Below are 25,705 nucleotides of genomic sequence, written 5' to 3'. Positions count from 1 at the left end.
TGAAAGTTGCAGGGCACCTGGGTGGCTCAGTCGGTTAAGTACCCGACTTCAGCTCAGGTCATGATCTCATGGTTTGTAAGTCTGAACCCTGCATCAGGCTCACTGGGCTCTGTGCTGACAACTCAGAGCCTGGAGCCTGCTTCAGATTCTGTGTCTTCAGCTCTCTCTGCCTCTCCCTGACTTGTGTGCGCGTGCGCGCGCGCGCACACACACACACACACACACACACGCTCTCTCTCTCTCTCTCTCTCTCAAAAGTAAATAAACATTTTAAAAAATGAAAGTTGCATAAGATTGCCAAAGCCGACAGTTGGAAAAGAAGAGCACAGTGGTACAGTTCAGTCTCTTCCATGAAGAGAACCTTGCAATGGAGCCCCAGAGGCTAAATGGAGACTTATCTTCAGGAAAACCTGACCCTATCTGCAACTCACATTTCCAAACAAGCAAAAGATGTCACTAGCCACTTGAATCAACAGGGAGGAACTTCTGTAACATAGTATGGCCTTTGTCCTCTGCCATGGGTTCTACGTCTGTAAACCTGCAACAGAAGAACCAGACCCACAAACTTCTATCCATTCCACACATATGGAAATGCTACTGTGCTCCAAGCTCATGCTGGGTATCAAGGATAAAAAGGAAAGGAAACCTCCCTTGAATGTTCTCACAGTCTAGTGGAAAAATAAATAATTTCAGTGTAAGATGATAAAGACTATGGTAAACTGAGTTTAAGGATAGTTCACCTAGCTAAACAGGAGTGGGCTATAGGTGAACGTATTTATTGGAGTTAAGGGAGGAAGAAATAACTAATTCCAAGGATTACAGTTGTTTGAGCTGAACCTTGAAAGATGAGTAGAAATTGGTCAGGCAGGTGTGTAAGGGGAAGGTGTTCCAACAGACAGAACAGTAGATGACTCTTCATTAATCACTCCATGCCTGATGGGAGAAAGTTTTTTTTTTAATGTTTATTTTTAAGAGAGAGAGAGAGAGAGAGAGAGAGACCGACCATGAGTAGGGGAGGGGCGGAGAAAGAGCGGGACAGTGGATTTAAAGTGGGCTCTGTACTGACAGCAGCAAGCCCAGCACAGGGCTTGAACCCACGAACCATGAGATCATGACCTGAGCTGAAGTCAGATGCTCAATTGACTGAGCCACCCAGGCGCCCTGTTGGGAGAAAGTATTTAGAGTCAGGACATTTCCTCAGAATGTTTTCCAGGAATCACAGTATGGATTGTTTAGGTCTCCAATATATGTAGCTTTCCTCTTCCCAAAGGTGGCTCTTCCTTTCTTTCCTATGATCTGACTGTGAAATTTCTTTCTAGCAGTCTCACTGTGAATACTCTTTAATAAGAAAGGACCTGGAAATGCTTAATAAAGAGGAACAAAGGATGGGAGATAGGGAAGAAACTGAGATCCAGCAACTGTCAGCCACACCCAGACGCTCCACGGAGTAAGGTACCTGGCCCAGTAAAGCTAAACACCATTCCTGAAAGAAAGACTTAAGGGTAGGAAAAACAGAGAAGTAGCCTACCAAGGCAGCAACATTCTCTAAGCAACTCAGCCCAGACAATGAATTAGCAGTGAAAATAGAAAGTGTAAGGAGTATAGAAAAGGCATCTTTGCTCTCTTTTGAATTGTTAAGAAATAAACAAGGGTAAACGACCAAAAATCAGTTTCCAAGAGCAAATGGCTAGGCATGAATGGAAACCAAGAAACCAAAGTGTTTTCCATGTATCATGCTGAGGAGAGGAAGAAGCTGAGCATGACTTAAGCATCACTCTCATTGATCCTGTGCCAAACTGGAGGTGGCTCCAGAGGTGGAGGAGATGGAAGGAGGTGTCTGGCTTTCTCCTTTTATGTTCATGCCCAGCTACAAAATGTGAAGTGATCAGATGCGGGGAGAGTAAGAGAGTAAGGAAGTGCAGTTGAGTGTATAGAGTAGCAATCAATACCATAAAGTTGGAGGAAGTGTCTAATAGCACCAATGACAAACAGCATCTTTATTTTTCCCTCCATGAACTATCTTATTACAAGAATAGAAGCAGAGGTGATGAAATGAGGGGGGGGGGGTCATGTAAAAGAGAGATTTAATGGAAATGAGAATAACAAAGCATTGAGCAATTTCTTGTAACTCACATGCAGAGAGAAAATGTTTTCATGGAAGAAAGCCAGAGGTGGGCCTCATGGGAAGTATTGTGTGCTTTTCTTTTGCAATTCCATTATGACTTTAATAGTTTTTTTTCTGATTACTACTGTGATGGAGGTCCTTTGTATAATATTTTGAAAGTACACAAAAGCACACAAAAGAAAATAAAAATCACTCACTATCTTAAGGAAAAGCAGTATTAATATTTTAACTCCTACAGATCAAAGAATTTTTTAAAAGAAAAACAGAAGAGGAGGCAGACACTTATGGAACTTTGAACTCTAAATTATATGGAAAAAAATTTAGTGACATAAAGCATTATCTCTGTTAATGAATATGTACGGAAACATATCAATTCTCATTGGAAAGTTGCTAAAAGTAAAAATAATTGAGGTGAAAGTATTTTGATATGACGTTCAAATCAAAATGTTGACATAGCTTTATGAAAAAGTGTTACACACAAGGGAGGTCCCTACCACATCCCATCCCTGTGTCTCACTCTTTCCTTTATTCCACCCATTAAATAAATAAAGAATATTTATTCTTTCCCTTTGGGATAGCCCATTAGTTATAGTTAATAACACTAACTTGATAAGGCTCAGGGACAGAGTGAATATCAAGGAAGAAGTGAGGACCAAGAAAGAGTTTTAGGCCAGATCAAGGTTATATGAATATTCTTCTCTGCACTCACCCCCAATCCTTGTACATATAGAAATAAGCAGAGCAAGGAAAGTTCCCTTTTTGAGTCTTCATAGGACAGATTCTTTGTTGTTGGCTTCCACCCTCCCCTCTTACACTCAAGCTGAGGTTGTGATAGCCTGTTGATAAGATAGGCTACTTCTTTCTCTTGCCACCAATGGTTCTCATCTGACAACACTGACTTTTTTTTTTTTTTTTTTTTTTTTTTTTTTACCTAGCTGTGATCCAGGCAACTCCTCACCCTACCCATTATAATAGGCTGGCAACTGGGTCAAGCCTAGCCCAGATCTGGGCCCTGGATTGCTCATGGGAAACTCAGAGAAATTGCCATTGCTTTCCCCCTTTGGCTGCCACAAGTTCTAACCAGATAAACTTCTATCACACTGCATGTTCTCAGATTTCCTGGTAGCAGTATTATCAATGAAGGAGTAGGAAGACACAGTGACACTAGAGTTTCCACAGAAAGGTAAGTATGATTGTTCCTAGGACAGAGACCTGTTGTCGTTATTCCATCACCCAAAGATTATTGTTTGTAATATAGGTTACTGGTAGGAAGCTTGTAAGGGAAACCCAACAATGTAACATCAAAAGGCTACCAAGATGTTAAATTATCCTTTCTGAGAGCACCATTTTTACAAATTTCTAGGTAAATGCATCAGCCTATCACATAGTAAAATCAGACCAACATTTTTTCAATTCTTTGTCAAAGTGGGGGTAAATTTTATCTATTCAGGATTGACAAAGGGATCTCTGGTTAAATGATACATACATCGTTATAAGTTATTAATTATATAACAATTATATTGTATAGTTATACATGTGCGTACATGCTGAAAGTCAGTTACCCTGATTTCTCAAGAATTTAATAGCTCACTGTGCTGATGTATGCATCTCACTCCATCTGTTAATTTGTTAATTAATCCATTTATTCATACATAACCACCTATTAATTTATTCAAAATATATTTACTTATCATATAACATGGCTCATACTACCCTAATTACCAAAATTTATAAGGAAGATTCCTTTAGTTTTAAAAGATGATTATTTTATTTATTTGTTTGTTATTTATTTAGAGAGAGCATAAGCAAGGGAGGGGCAGAGAGAGACAGAGAGAGAAAATTCCAAGCAGGTTCTGTGCTGTCAGCACAGAGCCTAACATGGTGCTCAAACCCCACACTGTGAGATCTTGACCTAAGCTGAAATCAACCAAGCTGACACTCAACTGACTGAGAGACCCAGGCACGCCTAAAATTAATAAATTAATTTTAAATTTATGTATCTAAATTCAGGCTAACATATAGTGTAGTACTGGTTTCAGGAGTAGAACCCAGTGATTCATCACTTACATATAACACCCAGTGCTCATCCCAATAAGTGCCCTCCTTAATGCTTATCACCCATTTAGCCCATCCCCCTACCCACCTCCCCTCTGTATTTAAGAGTCTGTTATGGTTTGCTTCCCTGTTTTTATTTATTTTTCTTTCCCTTCCCCTATGTTCATCTGTTACATTTCTTTTTTTTTTTTAATATGAAATTTATTGTCAAATTGGTTTCCATACAACACCCAGTGCTCATCCCAACAGATGCCCTCCTCAATACCCATCACCCACCCTGTCCTCTCTCCCATCCCCCACCAACCTTCAGTTGTTCTCAGTTTTTAAGTGTCTCAGTTTTTAAGTGTTCTCAGTTTTTAAGAGTCTCTTATGGTTTAGCTCATTTCTTAAATTCCACATATGAGTGAAATCATGTTATTTGTCCTTCTCTGCCTGATTTATTTCACTTAGCGTAATACATTCTAGTTCATTCCATGTTGTTGTAAATGGCAAGATTTCATTCTTTTTGATCACTGAGTAGTGTTCCATTATATACATATATACATATTGATGTGTGTATATACATATATATGTGTGTATATGTATGCATATATACATATACATATGCATGCCATGTCTTCTTTATCCATTCATCAGTCAGTGGACATTTGGGCTCTTTCCATAATTTGGCTATTGCTGATAGTGCTGCTATAAACATGGGGGTGCATGTGCCCCTTCAAATCAGCACTTTTGTATCTTTTGGATAAATAGCTAGTAGTACAGTTGCTAGGTTGTACGGTAGTTCTATTTTTAATTTTTTGAGGAAACTCTGTATCATTTTCCAGAGGGGCTGCACCAATTTGAATTTCCACCAAGAGTGCAAAAGGATTTCCCTTTCTCCACATCCTTGCCAGAATTTGTTGTTTCCTGAGCTGTTCTTTTTAGACATTCTCATAGGGGTGAGGTGGTATCTCACTGTGGTTTTGATTTGTATTTCACTGATAATGAGTGATGTGGAGCATCTTTGGATATAAAATCAACATACAGAAATTGGTTGCATTTCTATACACCAATAACAAAGCAGCAGAAAGAGAAATCAAGGAATTGATCCTATTTACAACTGCACCAAAAACCATAAGATACCCAGGAATAAACCTAATCAAAGAGGTAAAAGATCTGTACTCTGAAAACTATAGAAAGTTTATGAAAGAAATTTAAGAAGACACAAAGAAATGGAAAAACATTCCATGCTCATGGATTGGAAGAACAAACATTGTTAAAAAAAATCAATACTACCCAAAGCAATCTACACATTCAATGCAATCCCTATTAAAATAACACCACCATTCTTCACGGAGCTGGAACAAAAAATCCTAAAATTTGTATGGAAACAGAAAAGACCCCAAATAGCCAAAGTAATGTTGAAAAAGAAAGGCAAAACTGGAGGCATCATAGTTCCAGACTTTAAGCTATATTACAATATAAAATTTATTTAAATTTTTTTTAATGTTTTTATTTATTTTTGAGACAGAGAGAGATAGAGCATGAGCAGGGGAGGGGCAGAGAGAAAGGGAGACACAGAATCCAAAGCAGGCTCCAGGCTCTGAGCTGTCAGCACAGAGCCCGTCGTGGCACTCGAACTCAAGGACTGTGAGATCATGACCTGAGCTGAAGTCGGATGCTTAACCAACTGAGCTACCCAGGCGCCTCTACAATTTATTTTTTAATTACACTATAATTAACATAGTGTTACATTAGTTTCAGGTGTACAATATGGTAATTCACTAATTCTATACATTATTTAGTGCACGTCACAATAAGTATACTCTTCATCTCCTTTACCTATTTCACCCATCCTCCCACCCACTTCCCCTCTGGCAACTACCAATTTGCTCTTAACATTTTTTTAACGTTTATTTATTATTGAGAGACAGAGAGAGAAAGAGCATGAGCAGGGGAGGGGCAGAGATAGGGGGAGACACAGAATCCAAAGCAGGGTCCAGACTCTGAGCTGTCAGCACAGAGCCTGATGCAGGGCTCAAACTCACAGAGTGTGAGATCATGACCTGAGCCGAAGTCAGACGCTTAACTGACTGAGCCACCCAGGTGTCCCCAGTTTGTTATTTATATTTAAGAGTCTGTTGGGGTGCCTGGGTGGCTCAGTCAGTAAAGCGACTGACTTCAGCTCAGGTCATGATCTCACACTCTGTGAGTTTGAGCCCTGCATCAGGCTCTGTGCTGACAGCTCAGAGTCTGGAGCCTGCTTTGGATTCTGTGCCTCCCTCTTTCTCTGCCCTCCCCTGCTCATGCTCTGTCTCTCTCTGTCTCAAAAATAAATAAAAACATTAAAAAAATTTTAAAAAGAGTCTTTTATTTCTCTTTTTCTTTGTTTTGTTTCTTAAATTCCACGTATGAGTGAAATCATATGGTGTTTGTCTTTCACTGACTTATTTCACTTAGCTTATACCCTCTAAATACCTCCACATTGTTGCAGATGACAACATTTCATTCTTTTTTTATGGCTGATTAATATTTCATTGAATATCTATATCACATCTTTGTTCATTCACCTATGGATGTACACTTGGGCTGCTTCCAGCTTTATTTATTGTATATAATGCTGCAATAAACATAGGGGTGCATATATCCTTTCAAATTAGTGTTTTCATATTCTTTAGATAAATATCCAGTAAAAGAATTACAGGACCATATGGTAACTCTTTCTTTCTTTTTTTTAAAATTTCTTTATTGTTTATTTTTGAGAGAGAGAGAGAGAGCCAGAGTGTGAGTGGGGGAGGGGCAGAGAAAGAGGGAGACACAGAATCGAAAGCAGGCTCCAGACTCTGAGCTGTCAGCACAGAGCCCAATGCGGGGCTCAAACTCATGAACAGTGAGGTCGTGACCTGAGCCGAAGTCAGGTGCTTAACCGACTGAACCACCCAGGCACCCCCATATGATAGTTCTAATTTTTAAATCTTTGGAGAAATTCCATACTATTTTCTACAGTGGCTGTACCAGTTGCACTCATACCAACAATGCAGTAGGGTTCCTTTTTCTTCACATTCTTGTCAACACTTACTTGTTTCTTGTGTTCTTGATTTTCACCATCCTGACAGGTGTTAGGTGATATCTCATTATGGTTTTGATTTGCATTTCCCTGATGATGAGTAATGTTGCACATCTTTTCATGTGTCTGTTGGCCATCTGTATATGCTCTTTGGAGAAATGTCTGTTCATGTCTTCTGCCCATTTTTAATTGAATTATTTGTTTTTCTGGTGCTAAGTTATATATGGTCTTGTTTGAAAATTAACTCTTTATCAGATATGTCATTTACAAATGTCTTCTCCCATTCAGTAGGTTATAAAGCTTTTAGTTTTGTTGATAGTTTCCTTTGCTGTTCAAAAAGGTTTTATTTTGATTAGGGACAAGACAAGGATGTCCACTCCCATCATTTTCACTCAACATAGTGCTAGAAGTCCTAGCCACAGCAATCAGACAGGAAAAAGAAAAAAAAAGCATCAAACTTGGTAAGGAAGAAGTAAAACTTTCATTATTTGCAGATGACTTGATACTCTACATAGAAAACCCTAAAGAGACTCCACCAAAAAAGTACAAGAAATGATGTATTTTGTTCTAGTATCACAGGATACAAAATCAATATACATAAATCTGTTGTATTTCTATACACTAATAATGAAGCAGCAGAAAGAGAAGAAAACAGTCCCATTCACAGTTGTACCAAAAATAATAAAATACCTAGGAATTACCTTAACCAAGGAAAAGACCTTTGAAAACTATAAAACACCAATGAAGGAAACTCAAGATGACACTAATAAATGGAAAGATACTCCATGCTCATGGATTGGGAGGAGAAATATAGTTAAAATGTCCATACCACCCAAAGCAATCTACAGATTTAATGCAATGTCTATCAAAATACCAACAGCATTCTTCACAGAATTAGAACAAACAATCCTAATATTTGTATGGAACCACATGTGACCCTAAATAGCCAAAGCAATGTTCAGAAAGAAGAACATAACTGGAGGTCTGACAATCCCAGATTTCAAGATATACTACAAATTTGTAGTAATCAAAACAGTATGGTACTGGCACAAAAACAGACATACAAATCAATGGAACAGACTAGAGAGCCCAGAAATAAATCCATAATTATAGGTCAATGAATCTATGACAAAGAAGGAAAGAATATGCAATGGGAAAAAGATAGTTTCTTCAACAAATGGTGTTGGAAAAACTGGACAGCTACATATAAAAGAATGAAACTAGACCACTTTCCTACACCATACACAGAAATAAACTCAAAATGGGTTAAAGACTTTGAGACTTAAAACCATAAAAATCCTGTAAGAGAGCACAGACAGTAATGTCTCTGACACTGGCCATAGCAACATTTTTTTTAGGTCATGTCTCCTGAGGCAAAGGAAACAAAATTAAATTCATTTGTTAACCTCAAAAAATAATAAATAAAACTAATATTAACCCATAACAACAATAACAACATCTAACACCCATTGAACACTTACTATGTACAAGGTATTATTGAAGAGTTTTGTGTATTTTAACTTTTTTAATCCTCTTAACAAGCCCATGGTATATAACATTATTATCACCATTTTAAAGATGAGAAAACTGAGATACACAGAAGTTAACTTGCCCAACATCACCTATATAAAAGAGGGAAACCTCTAGAAGCTATCTTTGTCAGTATGCAGTATGAAATATGTTCCTCAGAGGAATTGTTAATAAGGAAGAATCATTTATTTGTAAATTAACATCATGTTTTGTCTCAAGGATCAAGATAAGAATTCTGTGCAGTAGAATCTACTGCCTCTGGGCAGCAGACCCACATCCTCCGTCACTGTATATTCAACTCCCACAAGCCACGGTATGGCACATTCAGCCTGTGTGTGGGAGACAAGAAGGCATGATTCTAAGCTTGATATTGGGAACAGATGTGTCCAAAAATGACTCTAATTCAGAATTCTGTTTGCCAAGGGAATGAGTCTGAATTGTTTGGCCAACCAAAAGATAATATGCTTAATAAAAAAGCAAGTTTATTCAAGAAGAAGCTTTCTTCTGAGTCATTGCTGGAGATTTGAAATCTTCGGCAGAGGGATTCCAAAGAATGAGCCAACCATAGAGCCACACTTTACTGAACACACAACCCAAATAGGACATTATCTTGTTTACTGCTCTGAAGTCAGAGTAATCCTTAAGGAATTAAAGGAATTAAAAAAAGAAGTTCTTGTTGTACCAAGTTTTCTTTCCAGAAGCCAAGCTCAGAAATTTCAATGAAAATCCAGATAATTCACGGTTGGGCATTTGGGATATTAAGTAAAGCTGATATTTTCTACAAGGAAGGCTAAGTTTTCTTGGTTTTCCAATGTATCTAGAGGTGTTCTCTGGTATTTTTTCTTATGTTACAGAAAACTTCCTACTGTAGCTTACATCTTAATTTTTTCCCTTTATTTTTTATTTTAGAACCCTAAAAGACCACCAGTCTATTTGTTTTACTTTCAGTAAAATGCAAATAGTATATATATTTGGAATAACTGAGTAAATAATTTATAGCCTGAACAGTAAATTATTTATTTACTCCAGGAATACATATTTAGAGTATGAACATAAATATTTTATAGTCTGTGCCACTGCTAACAAAAAAAATTAAATCAGCTGGCTTGCAGCTCTGGTTTATATCATACATACATTCTCTCTACATCATCAATGACCTGCGAACAATTACTCATAATCATGCACTTCCTAAGTTATTTTTTCACTTGCAAGGTTTTCCAGAATGTTCACCCTTTGAAGTTTGTTTCCATCTCTCCTTTCCCTTCTAGCTCTTAGCTACTGATTCTTTGTTCTTCCTCAACCTTTATCTAATCCAGTATCTGATTAGTCCTTTACCAATCAACATGTATTTATTGAGCACTGACTATATTTGATGCTTGCTAAGAGCTTTAGTTGAATACTAGATTAATATTAACTTTGGACCTTTCTAGGAGTTTTGTATTCTGGCTAAGTTACATATATACTCTGCAAACAAACAAATATCAGAACTCTCTGAATACTATGAACAAACGACCTGGATATATTTGGCTACTGTAATCATTTGTTGAAAGTGAATTAGAATCTACATGGGGAAGAATTTGTGACCTCTGAATAAAATAGCTCCTTCAGAACACTGGAGCTATTCTAGAAATGTCCGTGCACTCACCATCCAGCAACAACTGGTGTTATTATGTTCACAAAGTAGAATGTAACTACAGAGATTACAGAGACTTCCTATAAAATAAGTTTCAAATGTAACTGTTGTAAGCTACAGTGATTGAAAAACCAGGAGGAGAACCTTTTGGTGTTAAATATTTGGAACATTGAGACTATGAAGCATAGGGAAAATGCAAGAAAAATGTGAATGATATAAAACCGTAAAAGTTAGGGACAAATTGAATATAAGCTTACTTTCCAAATCCTTAAAACATTAGGACAGTTTTATAAGGATGCTCGTCTTTGACACTCAGATGAGGTACATATTAGGACAATGCATAGATACCATTTCCCGAGCTGCCCTGTACATTCCAGGTGTTTGACATACATTGCTTAATACAATCCTCACAATTGGTAACTGCTATTAGTTTCATTTTAAAGTAGAGGAAATTGAGACTCAGAGTTTAAAAAAATACCTCAAAGGGCAGAAAGACAGTAAGTGACAGACCCCAGTATGTGGCCAATTTTTACAATTTTCACCTATTTTTGAAAATAGTGAGGTCTCTGCCATTTGAGTGGAATGGTTCTTATGTGTCTGTTACTTCAAGCTTCTTTGTTATGCTGTTAAAATTTTCTATATTTTTACATATTTATTTTGTCTGCTTGATCTTTCAGTTTCTGTGAGGGATGTTAAAAACATCCTCAAAGTGTGGACATGTATATTTCTCTTGCAGTTCTAGCACTTTAGGATTTAAAAATATGAAAATGAATTAATAAGTACATAAAAATTTTAAATTGTTATATATTCTTGGTGAATTAAACCTTTTATCATTAGGAAGTGATACTCTTTATCTTTATTAATGATTTTTCATTGTAGGCTATTTTGTCTGAAATTAATATGACTACCTAAACTATTTTTTAGTGTTTTAATATTAAACAGCTATTTTAGATGTTTTTAGTGGAAATGTATTCCCATTATTTAGCCTACCATGTTGCAAATTCAGAATACTGTGATTTTATTTATTTTCATTATAATGTAGTTTCTTGGACTACTTTTATTAGTGTTTTCTGATACTTCCTTTCCAATCTTCTTACTTCAATACTATCCCATAAAGATGTAGAATCTTTTGGGTGAGTATCATTTGTAACCTATTACCCTGAGGTTAGTGTGGCAAGAAATGTCTGTAGTGACTATAAATGCACATATATCAACACAATATGTTTTCTTTTTTCCAACGACCGAAGAACACTTCTTGTCCATGTTTTATTTGTGGACATTTTTAGTGTTTTCTCACTACTAAACTTAGTAGAAACATCTTAAGCTACACTCTTAAATTTAGAATAATCTCCTGAAGATCCCTAAGAAGTCACTGGTGCCAAAATAAAAACAAACTTTTGAGCCAAGCAAAGAGATCCAGCCAAAAGCAAGAATCAAAGAAGTGAACTGAAGTCCCCAGAGAAGTGTGTCCGCGCTCTCCTCCCACACTTTGCCTTCCTGCGCTGGCACCATGAACACAGGACCTTGCCAAGTAGGTCCTCATTCTACCCAGAATTAGAGCTCAGCCTGACTCTGCCAAGACTTGCCAGAATGAGATCTTGAGTCTTCGTTTCCCATCTCCCCCTCCTTTTTTAAAAACATAATTCCATCCTTATAGCATTCCATATTTAGTTTGTTTCCTATATGAGATGGAAAACAACAGCAGCCTCGCCAGGATGTTGAAGGAATTGTGAAAAAAAAAAAAAGTGACGAAGTTTTGGAAAATTTCAAGTAACAAATTACTAGCTCACAAAATGACCTGAAATCAAATTTGAACTCTCAGTATCACTCCTGATGCCCATTCTAAGAGTTAGGTTACTGAGGATCCAAATTCTCAAGACTCATTTTGAAAAGACCTAACATGCCTTCTAGTTCAGATTTCAATTTATATTAACATTTTCCAGGTATGCAAGCATGTACGGTTACACATATACCTTCATTCCAGTGCACGCACACACGCATATCCATGTACATTCTGTCAACTACAGTAATCACTGTGGTCAGCAATATAATTATGAGTACCACTGAATCATTAAGAATAAAAAGGGAAATTCTATTGAGTTCTGGATAAAAATATACTAGGCTTTGAATGGGATTAGTTTTCCTTGTGACTGATCTACTTTTACTAGGCAATAAGAATCTGTAAGTAGCTGTATTAATTAAATTAATGCAAATACAGTTGCCTATTTCATCTAGAGAGAATTAAAGTGATTTGGGAGGAAAGTAACTGCCTGTTGTCCCCTGTGGATTGAGACAAAAGAAAATAGATTTTAGGCTGACCACCTAAAAGGGAACAATTCTCCACTGCATCAAGTTATCGGGTGGTTTATTTCGAAACCAAAGAATTCAGCATGCTATCTTTTAATGAATGGGCTTTGTACACTCCAACTGCAGACAATTATTCAAGTGGGTAGGAACTGAAAATTCTGTTATCCATGCAGATAAAAAGTGAAAGATGTTGCAATCCTGGGAACTTCTGATTTTAAAAGTTTTCTAGATTAAACCAAACTCTGAACAAAATTTCTTTAGGCTCCTGCAATGACAAAGACAAAACTTTCTGAACAAGACTACTTAATAATGAACTGGAACCTGGTACTCTTTTAGTACAAATGTTCATCAAACTTAAAGCAAGTTATATATTTAGAATAAAGTACTATATGTCAGCATTACATGGAGTTGAAAATTTATTTTCTCATTAAAATAAAGTGGTATAATAAGAGTTAATATTCCTGAACAAATTTTTGCCTCCCAGCTTCAGGGAAATTACCATGAACAGTCTATTTTACCAATTCTATAGAGTACACCTAAAAAGTGAAGTTTTCTAATGTGCATATAAATCAAAATCAAAGGGACACTCAGTAGCCAATTACATCAAATTCAATTTAATAGAATATAGTACCACGCAAAGTTCTTTTCTTCATTCTTCATAGTTTTTATTTTTACTACCGCCAATCAAAAGCCATCAGAGTTCTTAATCAGGATCAATGATGGAATCCATAGTGGGGGATTTTCATAGTCAACTTAAGATGTACAGATGCATTGAGTCACTTTAGAAACTGTTCCAGGATTGCCTGTTCTGCTTTTATTCTGGTTTATCCTTCTCATTGTTCACTTACATATAGCAAATGTAGGCATTGGGGATGAAGTTATTGGCCATTTTGCTGCTTTAGAAAGAAAATCTTTATGCTTTCTTCAGTTGTCATTTCATCATCATTAACAGTGGTAGTTTACAGTTTTGTGAAAGATATATTTGCCTTTAAGTATATGATCACTATTTTGTCTTAATTGTTTTGTTTGAAGAAAAGCCACAGTCAAAGGATTCCACTCATGCAGATAAATCATGTCTGTTTGCTTGTTACAATTCTACTCTGGGGTCTTGCAAAAAATGGCTGCAAAATTTGCTAGAGCTCTATTGCATTTTTTAGTCATTTTAACAGGATATTGTTATATAAAGAGATGACATTTTTTCATAAGAACACATGAACATTACACAGCCGAATTATATAGTATTATTATTTAAAATTGTAGTCCTTTAGGAGAGAAAACATCACATATAAACAAAAACCATTGTCCTAAATTGTGAGGCTTTAATATAACCTCCATGATTGTATCATGTAAAATTTTGGCCCTGAAACTTAATTTTTCCTACCCCTAGTTTCCTCATCTTTGAAGTGAGGAAAAGACCTGTATGATGTCTATGGTCCTCTCCAGTGCCATAGTGTTACGATTCTAGTCCCATTTATTTAAATAATGCATAATTCCCTCTATGGGGCTGCATTTGGATAATCAGTTTTCCCTTTGCAAAATATGTTCTTCCTTCCCTTGGCATCACACTTTCTGTCCCTAGCTGCTAAAGCTGTGTTGTCTTCCCCATGGCTTGTACCAACAGTCTCTTGCTCTGTGTTAGCCACAATGGGAGCCTGTGAGCAGGGTACGTCAACAGAAAGAGAGGGGTTGTACAGAGCCTGGGACTGGCCATCAGGCCAGGCTGCAGCAGGGAGCTGGCTTATGCCTGTGCTTCCCCTAATTCTAGTCTAAATGCTGTGAGACAGGGACTGTGTAGAGTGGAAAGAGCACTGAATCCATATCAAAAGACTGGAGGTTCAAATACTGGCTCTGTCACTTACCAGCTTGTGTGAGCTGGAGAAAGGTGCTTAACCCTTATGAGTCACAGTTTACTTCCTTGCAAAATAAGGGCTTTAGTGAGAATTACTGACATAATTGGAAAACTTCTGGCACAGTGTCTGTTACACTGTGGGCACTCATCAAACATGAGTTGAATCTGGATCTGACACTGGCACCATTGACTAAGCGTCTGACCCATAAGCATTGCTCTTAGGCAAGGACTGTGTTCATTTATTAAATTCCTACACTGAAGCTGCAGCCCATGACTGATGTTGGAGTTCACAGCGATTTGCAACAAGAGTCCCATAAAACAATAATCTGTTTCCCAGTGAGACTCACACAGAGACTGATCTCCTCTTTGGGATTTGTTGACAGAGAGGGTGCAATAAACATTGGCTAAGCAATCACCTTGTTTAAGGTCATCTGCCATACCCAAGTCTGCTGCTGTAAGTATTTAAAAATGTGTAAGGATTTTTCAGTTTGGAGTCTGTCAGGAAGAAAGAGCATGCTTTGGAAATAGGTTAAGAAACTGTATTAATAGATTATTCTTGTCTTTTGAGAATATGTGATTAGCATCTATCAAAGGAGGTAGAGCTCTGGACAAGAGCCAAACAAGTAGGGCTGTGGCCAAGGTTTGATATTGGTCAGTATCAGTTGATATGCTGGACATCAATGGATATAAATTCCAAACTGGAGTTTTGAACTTAGACTGACAATCCTATTCCTCTGGATTTTTTTTTTTTAATTTTGTGCCATGAGGGGCACAACCATAAGCAGAAGGTACAGTAGCATGGACATCTGGCTGAACACCTGCTTCCGGAATGGGAAAGTGATATTTTCCAAGATAAAGAGGGCACAGGTGAGGCTAGGCAGAACTGGGTCCTTGCAAGTTCAAGAGTGTTATATTAACTTCCTGTGTTTGATATAATAAATTACCACCAATTTGGTGGCTTAAAACAACACAAATTTATCTTACAGTCCTAGAAGTTAGGATTCAGTGAGAAAAAAATTAAGGTGTTAACAGAACTGGTTCCTTTAGAGACGCTAAGCCAATATCTCTTTCCTTGCCTTTCCCAGCTCCTAGAGGCTGCCTGCATTCTTTGGCTCTTGGCTCCTCTCAATCTTCAAAGTCATTAATGGCCATCTGTGTCTTCTCAGATCACATCACTCTGATACTAACTCTTCTGCCTTTCTCTTCTACGTTTAAAGGACCTTTGTAATCACATCAGGCCCCCTAAATTATCCAGGATACTCTCTTTATTTTAAAGTCAGCTGATTAGTACCCTTCATTCCATCTATAACATTAATTCCTCCTTGCCATGCAACACAACATTATCATAGATTCCAGAGATTAGAAAATGGGCATTAAATATCTCAGGGATAAGGAGGAGTTATTGTGCCTTCAAAGTTATGTCATGGTAGTGGATGTAAAAGTGGGGAGGGTCAGAACATAGTACCTTTTAAAATATGCAGTAGTTTTTGGGGAGTCACAAGTTTAAAATGATCCCTGAAAGAGGAGACTGAATAACAAAAGATAGAGGAATATAAAATTCCATGGGGCGCCTGGGTGGCGCAGTCGGTTAAGTGTCCGACTTCAGCCAGGTCACGATCTCGCGGTCCGTGAGTTCGAGCCCCGCGTCAGGCTCTGGGCTGATGGCTCAGAGCCTGGAGCCTGTTTCCGATTCTGTGTCTCCCTCTCTCTCTGCCCCTCCCCCGTTCATGCTCTGTCTCTCTCTGCCCCAAAAATAAATAAACGTTGAAAAAAAAATTAATAAAATTCCAGATAGTATTTTAAGGCAATTATTCCTTAGAGAGAAGGCAATACTTTATGTCTAATAGTTCACATCCTTTACAATGAATTCACTTTAGAAATCCAGTCTAGCTGTGATGAGGGTAAAGATTTGTGAATGAAGATATTCAGTAGAGTGCTACTGGAGCTAAACATGATATCCAACAACGAGATTGTTTCAGCATCCATATCATTACACCATTCATATGATTGCATAGTATAAACCATAAAGTCACATTTTTCGAAAAAGAAACTTTATTCCCAGCTCTGGTTCAATCCATTTTAACTCTCCCCATATTTCTGTCTGATTTCTTCTGCCTTGATCAAGTATTCATTAATTTTAAAAGAAGCATATTGAGTAACTAATAAATGCTAGTCTCTGTGTTAGGTGATGGAATATAGTACTAAATGTTCCAGATGAAATTTTTATGTAGCTTACAGTTAAACACTAAAAATAAACATTGCACAGGTGACCATAAGTATGATGAATTTTTTGAAAGAAGTGTTAGAAGATGCTTGAGAAGCAAACAGGATGAGATTTGGTCTATGAGCCATGAAGGCCTCAACTTATGGCTAAGCCCTACTAGCCTACCCTTATCGGGGCTTGAATCACCACTGCCTGTAAGTGGGACACTGGTAGCGTTTGGTGCTTTTGAATCCACAACTGTCCAAGGGCTTCACTTTTCTCTGCTTAGTTCTCCGTTTACTTTATGACCCCTGACACTTTTCTTTTCAATTTTTCACCTTCTTCCAATAAATGGTGTCTCTTTTGTAGTTTATAGTCTTTAAATACAGCCTATAGTCTATTTTAAAACATTTCTGGACCAAGATGGGATAAACCAATTAAAATTTGGAAATAATAAAAACACATCAAGTCAATGTGCTGGATGTATGTTAGTGGATGTAAAAGGGGGGATGTAAAAATGGGCTACAAGATCATCAGTATCTAACTCTCAGTAACATGTGCTTGTTCTCACCCTTTGTTTCTTGTTCCATCGGTTTCTAAAAAAGAAGGGCACATTGCCTGTCTGGAGCATGGAACTTTGCCCTAATAATCTTCCCTAGCCCCATGACTTCTCCATGGATTTTCCTGTTCAGAGGAATGGCTAAATATGGACTTTCCGTCCTCTCTTGCAGAATGACTGTGATTAGAATAGCCTTTCTTGTATACTTCAGGTAAGTGCTTGGCATAGTATAAGTTCTTAATACATGGTAGCTTATTTTCCTTCACTTTGTTTAGGCAGGAAGAGGAGACACTTCCATGGGACCAGGGGGTGAAGGAGTTACCATGGACCCCACCATCGGCAGCAACTGCAGATCCTAGGGTTTGTTTTGATAAGATCTACAAATTCCTCATTATTTGCTCTCTTATATGGTGGATCCCTTGGACCACACCACTTCAAAAGTCACTCCTTCTCTGTTCTACTTCATCTGAGAAACTTCTAATAACATGGAAAAATATTTACCACATAATTTTTAGTTAAAAAGGAAAAATACAGACATACAAAAGTCTAGGACTGGACTGAACATGGCTTCAAAGGTGAACTCTACCAAACATTTAAACAAGAGTTAATATCTATTCTTCTCAAACTATTCCAAAAAACAGAAGATGAAGAAAATCTTCCAAATTCATTTTATGACACCAGCGCTATCCTCATAACCAAATGAGATAAATATACTACAAAAAAAAAAAAAAAAAAAAAAAAAAAAAAAGGGAACTACAGGCCCAAACTCTGAGGAACACATAGATGCAACAATTCTCAACAAAATATTAGCAACATGACCCAACAATATATTAAAAAAAATCATTCACCACAATCAAGTGGGACTTACTCCTGGGATGTAAGGGTGAGTCAATATTGCAAATCAATCAATGTGATACATTGCATCAAGAGAAAGGATAAAAACCATATGATCCTTTCATTAGATGCAAAAAAAGCATTTGACAAAGTACAACATCCATTCATGATAAAAATCCTCAGCAAAGTAGGTTTAATAGGAACATACCTCAACATAATAAAGGCCTTACATGAAAAAAAACACAGCAAACATCATACTCAAAGGTGAAAAACTGAGAGCTTTTCCCCTCAGGTCAGGAACAAGATAAGGATGTCCATTCTTACCACTTTTATTCAACATAGTACTGCAAGTCCCAGCCACAGCAATCAGAAAAAAGAAGAAACAAAAGGTATCCAAATTGCTAAAGAAGACATAAAACTTTCACTGTTTGCAGATGACATGATACAATATACAGAAAACCCTAAAGACTCCACCAAAAAACTACTAGAACTGGTGATGAATTCAGCAAGGTCACAGGATACAAAATCAATGTACAGAAATTCACTGCATTTCTATACACTAATAATAATGAAGCAGAAGAAAGAGAAGTGAACAAAACGGTTCCCATTACAATTGCACTAAAAATATTAAAATACCTAGGAATAAACTTAACCAAGGAGGTGAAAGACCTTTACTCTGAAAACTATAAAACACTGATGAAGGAAACTGAAGATGACACAAGCAAATGCAAAGACTTTTCATGCCCATAGATTGGGAGGAAAAATATTGTTAAAATATCCACACTACTCAAAGAAATCTACTATCAAATTACCAACAACATTCTTTACAGAACTAGAACCAACAATCCTAAAATTTGTATGTAACCACAAAGACCCTAAAGAGCCAAAGCAATCTCAAGAAAGAACAGAACTGGAGGTCTTGTCTCATACTTCCACATTTCAAGATATATTACAAAGCTGTAGTAATCAAAGTGATATAGTACTGGCACAAAAATAGACACATAGATCAATAGAACAGTATAAAGAGCCCAGAAATGAACTCACAATTATACGGTTAATAATCTTTGATTAAGGAGGCAAGATTATGCAATGGTGAAAAGACAGTCTCTTCGACAAATGGTGCTGGGAAACTGGACAGCTACTTTCAAAGGAATGAGACTGCACCACTTTCTGACACCAAACACAGAAATAAACTCAAAATGGATTAAATAGCTAAATGTGAGACCTGAAGCCATAAAAATCCTAGAAGAGAGCACAGGGAGTAATGTCTCTGACATCAGCTGAAGCAACATTTTTCTAGGTATGTCTCCTGAGTCAAGGGAAACAAAAGCAAAAAATTAACTATTGGGACTAAATCAAAATGAAAAGCTTCTGTATAGCTAGGGAAATGATCAATAAAACTAAAAGACAATCTACTTAATGGGAGAAGATATTTGCAAATGACAAATTCAAGAGTAGTATCCACAATATATAAAGAACTTTAACAACTCAGGACCAAAAAAAAAAAAAAAGAAAAACCCAAAACATATAATCCATATAATCCAATTTAAAAATGGGCAGAAGACATGGAAAGACATTTCTCCAAAGAAGACATCCAGATGGCCAACAGAGCCATAAAAAGATGCTCAATATCATTCATCAATAGGGAAATGTAAATCAAAACCACAATGAGATATCATTTCCCACCTGTCAGAATGACCAAGATAAAAAACACAAGAAACAAGAAGTATAACAAGGATGTGGAGAAAAAGAAACTCTCATGCACTGCTAGGAGGAATGCAAACTGGTATAGCCACTGTGGAAAACATGGAGATTCCTCAAAAATGTGTAACTAGAACTACACTATGATCCAGTAATGGCACTACTGGGCATTTACCCAAAGAATACCAAAACACTAGTTCAAAAAGATATATGAACCCCTATGTTTATTGTAGCATTATTTACAATAGCCAAGATATGGAAGCAATGCAAGTGTCCACCAATAGATGAACACATAAGTAAGATGTGGCATATATATACACAGGAATGTTACTGAGTCATTAAAAAAAAAAAGAATAAAATCTTGCCATTCGCAACAACATGGATGGACGTAGAGGGTATGATACTAAGTGAAATTAAGTCTGAGAAAGACCAATACCATATGATTTCACTCATATGTGGAATTTAAGAAACAAAACAGAAAGAAAGAGACAAACAAACATCCTTAACTATAGAGAACAAACTGATGGTTACCAGAAGGGAAGTGGGTGGGAAGATAAGTGAAATAGGTGATGGGGATTAAAGAGAACACTTACGATGAGCACTGAGTAATGTACAGAATTGTTGAATCACTGCATTATACACGTGAAACTAATGTAACACTGTATGTTAACAATACTGGAATTAATTTTTTAAGAGAAATATAAATAGTATGAAACTCAATTTTCAGCAGGGGCATCTCTGGTGAAAATGTTCTTAAAATTAATCCATGGGGTCTTTTTCTTGCATTGTTTCCTCTCTATACACAGTGATCCAGACACAAATCTTAAAACTTCTTTAAATATCCCCAAAGCATTCAGCCACATAAGAAAAAATTGGAGAAGCTGGGAGAAGGCACACAATGCAGATCATTTTTGGTCAAATTCAGGATATTTTGGTCTGATCCTAAGGGCAATGGAAAATCACTGAAATATTTACTTAGGATGATATTTGATACATATTTTGGAAACATCATTCTGGATTCATGTGAAGATCTGCTTTTGAGAGCCAGAATGAGACAACATAGGAGGCCAATGATATAGTCCAAGTAGACTATGATGGTGGCTTGGACATGGGTGGTAGTAATAGAGAAGGAAAGAAAAACAGATTTAACATCTTAAAACTATAACACTGGCAGAGATTGAAGATGGACTGGGGGGAGGAATGAGGAAGAAGTAGATGTCTAAGATGACTGCCAAATTTCTAGCTTGGTGACTATGAAAACTGTATACAAGTATATTCACAAATCTATTAAGGGGCTCAGTAAAACAGACTTTACACTTGATTAGATGTATCAATCTTGGAGCAGAGTAAGGATTCTAAATAGTTTTTTTCTTTATATATAATAAAATTCAAATATTCTGTTTACACATATTTATATGTGTATATATGTACATATACAAATGTGTATATGTATTTACTTAAGAGTTTAAATAGGATTGTAACAATATGCTGATAGTAGTTGACAAAGAATGCTGAAATCCCTTTTTTAAAAAATGTTTATTTATTTTTGAGAGAGTGAGTGAGCGAGCACAAGAGAGGGAGGGACAGACAGAGGGAGATACAGAATCCAAAGCAGGCTCCAAGCTCTGAGCTGTCAGCACAGAGCCTGACACAGGGCTTGAACTCATAAACCATGAGATCATCACCTGAACCAAAGTCAGACCCTTAACCAACTGAGACACCCAGGTAACCTGAAATTTCTAAGGCCCTATATATTCTCTTGTAATTTATATTTTTATTCATTTTTCAGTATTTCTATTTTGGATAGGAATTATTTCTAAAATCACAAATACAGCAAAATATAAAAATTTGTTTTAAAAAAGAAAATGGCTTCTCCATGGCCATCTGCCCACACTTTTGTACTTCATCTCTTGAGGATTAGAGGATATTTATACATGCAAAGATTTTCAGAGTTATAGTAAAATGTATCAAAGATATAATCCTGCATTCTTTTCTTAAAAATTGCTACTCTAACACATTGCCACAAGTTCCGCAGCTTAAACAAGACACATTTTATTACCTTACAGTTCTGGAAGTTAGCAATCCAACATGGGTCTCACTGAGTGTCTGCAAGCCTCTAGTCCCTTCTATAAGCTCTAGGGGAAAATACATTTCCCTGCCTTTTCTAGATTCTAGAGGCTCCCTGCATTCCTTGACTAGTGCCCCTCCCCCACTTCTTTCATCTTCAAAGTTAGCAATATCACATCTCGCTGACCTTTCAATCTATGGTGACTACTCTCTCTGACCCAGGCAGAAAGGTTTCCACTTTAAAGACCCACGTGATTACATTGGACTCATCCAGATAATCTAGGGTAATATCCCCATCTCAAAGTCCTCAACCCTAATCATGTCTGTAATATTCCTTTTGCCATGTAAAGTAGCATATTCTCAGATTCTGGAGATTGGGATGGGGACATGTTTGGGCAACCATTATCCTCTCTGCCATACCATCAAGGTAGAAACCATTTCTAATAACACATTTCTTGACCTAACTTCTTTACAATTAGTCTGTAATTATTTAATACAAGACTTGTAAAATAAATATAAAGAGAGCACAATGAGGAAAGGTTTTTCTAATCCTAATTGCCCTATTCCCAGTGTTTAGCTGCCACCTGTTTTTCTCGTTCCTGGTGTATGAATTGGTTGAGGCCTTTATCATCTGAGAATGGCACATTTTTTACCATCTCAGGTAACTTAAAGGTGTGAGTTTGACTGCTTTGGAGAATATCTTTTCTAATTTAAATTTTTCTAAATTAGAAAGTATCTTCCTACGATGTAAGAAACCATCTAATGTAGGAGAATTCAAAACATCAAAGATATCTGAGACCCAAATCTCTAGTGAATGAGAAAAGAGAGCTTTAACTTAAAAAAAAAACTCAGTGTATCCCAAATAGAAGTTGAAAGCTGCCTCAACATTTATCTGAGGAAAGGCTGAGGGACACTAGAAGGGCTTCCAGTGAAAGGTCTTTCCTGTATAATCCTTTATAAATGGGCTAAAATGAACCTTTCAGAGGTAGAGAGCTGGACCATTAAAAACCACTTTTGCCTGTAGGATCTTATTTTCAATCCGATTGCAATCATTTTATCAGCATGCCAATGAACACAGGTGCTGCCAGAGTCAATCTCTTTGCTCTATTTTTCTGTGTCGCAGGGCAGATTTCCATGTAATTGGTCACACGATCAGCCAGTACCCCTCTTTTACACTTTTGGCATTTTCAACATGAATTTAGAAAAATCAAAAACTTCCCCTCACTCCCTCATTTTCCCATTTGTATAGTGGTGTGACCATTTACTGCTCTCTGACATAATTTGCTCTAAAAGCCAAGCTCTTAATGAGGCAGCTGGCTCAGTCTCCCCCATAATCACGGTGTGAGGAAAGCTTGCTGACAAACTAGCATTCGAATCTCATGGTTAATACTTTCAGGGAAGCTGTAGCAATGCCGTAAGAAGAACCATCCACCCCATTAATGAGTAAAGCAGAGAAGGTCAGGTTTTCTAGCCTTGGAATAATATTAGATCCATTTCCAGTTGAGTATGCTCTTCAGGGCTGTGTCTTAATTAATTCCCTGGAATATCCGTGATTTATAATGGTAATGGTGGCACCTTCTTCCATCTCCTTCTCAAAATGACTTTCCATGCAGATGTCAAATCCTGAAAGGCAGCTGCTTCCAGAAACCCAAGAAACAGAGCCATATGGAATATGGGAAAGAAATGGGAAGAACTGGAGGTGTGCCACGTATCCTGACTTCTTCCTTTACCTCATGTTTTCCCAACCCAGATGTTAGTTTGATTCTGACTCAGGCCTCAGTAAGTAACTTCTAATTAAGGGCAGATAATTGTTTTCCTCATGTACCAGGGTAACCAAGCAAACCAGAAATAAGCTGCTGAAATATAGCAGGGTCGTATGCAAAGTTTTATCTTCAAGTCAAGAAATAAACCCCACACATACAAGTATCTAAGCTCATCCAATTTCCCTTTCCAGCAGGCCCGCTACTCTTGTAGTTGTTTTCCCAGGCAGAAGTAAATGGTTACATCATAACTCCTTGCTTGAGCCTAAAATTAGGAGTCACCCACTATACCTCTCTTTTTCTCATTCCCCATATTTAATTTTTCAGCAAGTCCTTTATATATATAATCCATCCTGTTTACTAAAATAATAGGGAATGGAAATCATGAGAAATTCAGTTTGCCCTTCTTTTGTAGGTCAGGGCTAATGATACAAAAAGCTATTACTTTCTCATAGCAATGGGGATGAAAGGAATCTCAGAATACTAGAAATCAAGCAATGGCACTTAACCATCAGAAGCAAGGGAGATAAAATTGTCTAAATGAGTGGCATGCCCAGAGTGGCACACAGGGATATATAGAATGTGGAAGTGCTAGAAGAAAAACAGATGTTAGCTAACAAGTCTACTACTTAATTTATGCATTCAAAAGAAAAGAAAAATGAAAGATTAGGAAGTTGAAGGCAGTCGCCTCAAGGAAAAGTAATGATTCCTTGCTCAAATTCTGGATGTGAGGCCATTTTTATTTTTAAAAATTTTTTAAATGTTTCCTTTTTTATGTTCATTTATTTTGAGAAAGAGAGAGAATGCTAGCATGAATGGGGGAGGGGCAGAGAGAGAGACTCCCAAGCAGGCTCCATGCTCGGTGCAGAGCCCAATGCGAGGCTTTATCTCACAGTTTGTGTGATCATGACCTGGGCCGAAATCAAAAGTCAGATGATTAACAATTGACTTAGCCACTCAGGTGCCCTTCTGAACATTTTTTAGTGACACAGATGGCTCCCAACTTAAGGGGACAAGCCGGGAAAGGCTTCTAATGTATTTCCTGGCTGCAGTGCAAACAGTCCTGCTGTCTGGCCTATGCAACCTGCTAGATCCAGGCAGTATCCAGACATTAGCAGTATCTATTGTGAAAGGAGATGCCCTTTGTAATTTATGAAAGCCTCGGTAGCAGACTCGCAACTTAGAGAAAGGATATGCCAAGGTTTTAGCATTTGGAAAATAGTTCCTGTTATGTTATTCAGTCCTGGAGGGGCAGAGCAATATCAGGAAACACAGATGACCATGTAGCCAGACTAACCACCATGAACTGATTTCTCTTATATCCATCATGTCATAAGTTTGGGTGGGCACAACAGCAACTCTTCATAAGATGGAAGAGGTACATTTAGGAACTGGCATGAACAAGGCCAGAGGGCATAAATTAACCACATATACAGGTATTACAAGCCCCTATGACACCTACCACTGGTGCACTGTCTCTGTCCCTCTCCTCACATCCATGGCGGCATGGGGTCCTTATGACCAGTTTATAGAGGAGAGAGAAAAAAAAAAAAAACATGTACGAATGATTCATGGATAGCTTGCCTGAGTATGTTGGTATAGGCCAAAAAATGAGCCACTTCACCATTGGCCTAGTGTGGTATGTTGCTAAAAGAGAGTAGTGAGAGAAAAGTTGCCTGATGGGCAAGGCTTCAAATAGTGAGCCTGGTAATTATCAGCTCTATGTAGATAGAGAAGTAGCCTGATATAATAATATATACTAACTCATTGACAGTGATGAATGGCTTGGTTTATTAATATGGGGACTGGATGGACAAATATTGGAAGACTGAGACAAAGAAGTTTGAAAAAAGGCATGTACAGATACCCAAGGAAATAGGCACAAATGGCGAAGATATTCATATTGCATGAGAATTGCCACCAGATTTTTTCACTATGTAAGAGACTGATGAACTAGACAGAACAACTTAGCCAGCTGATTTTAACCTGCCTCATTACCAGCCACTTCATTGCCTGTAAAATATATACATTAATGA

This window comes from Leopardus geoffroyi, chromosome A1, assembly GCF_018350155.1.
Source record: "Leopardus geoffroyi isolate Oge1 chromosome A1, O.geoffroyi_Oge1_pat1.0, whole genome shotgun sequence".
Lineage (NCBI taxonomy): Eukaryota > Metazoa > Chordata > Mammalia > Carnivora > Felidae > Leopardus > Leopardus geoffroyi.
This window is presented reverse-complemented; position numbering follows the sequence as displayed.